This window comes from Sinocyclocheilus anshuiensis, unplaced genomic scaffold (genome assembly GCF_001515605.1).
Source record: "Sinocyclocheilus anshuiensis isolate Anshui unplaced genomic scaffold, SAMN03320099.WGS_v1.1 scaffold68, whole genome shotgun sequence".
Taxonomy (NCBI): domain Eukaryota; kingdom Metazoa; phylum Chordata; class Actinopteri; order Cypriniformes; family Cyprinidae; genus Sinocyclocheilus; species Sinocyclocheilus anshuiensis.
The window spans coordinates 1801883-1802200 of NW_015555741.1; positions in this window are offsets into that span (position 1 = coordinate 1801883).

Consider the following 318-nt stretch of genomic DNA (forward strand, 5'->3'; position numbering starts at 1 on the left):
AGTCTTCAGTGTCACATGATCCTTCAGAAATCATTCTGATATATTTGCTGCTCAGGAAACTTTTATTATTATCTAGAATTACTTATTATTATCAATGTTGAAAACAGTTGTGCTGCTGAATATTTTAGCGGAAACAGCACTACATTTTTCAGGATTCTTTGGATGAATAGAAAGTTCAAAAGAACAGCATTTATTTGAAACGGAAATCTTTTGTAACATTATAAATGTCTTTACTGTCACTTTTGATCGATTTAATGCATCCTTGCTAAATAAAAGTATTAATTTAAAAAAAAAAAAAAAAAAACCTGTACTCTTAAC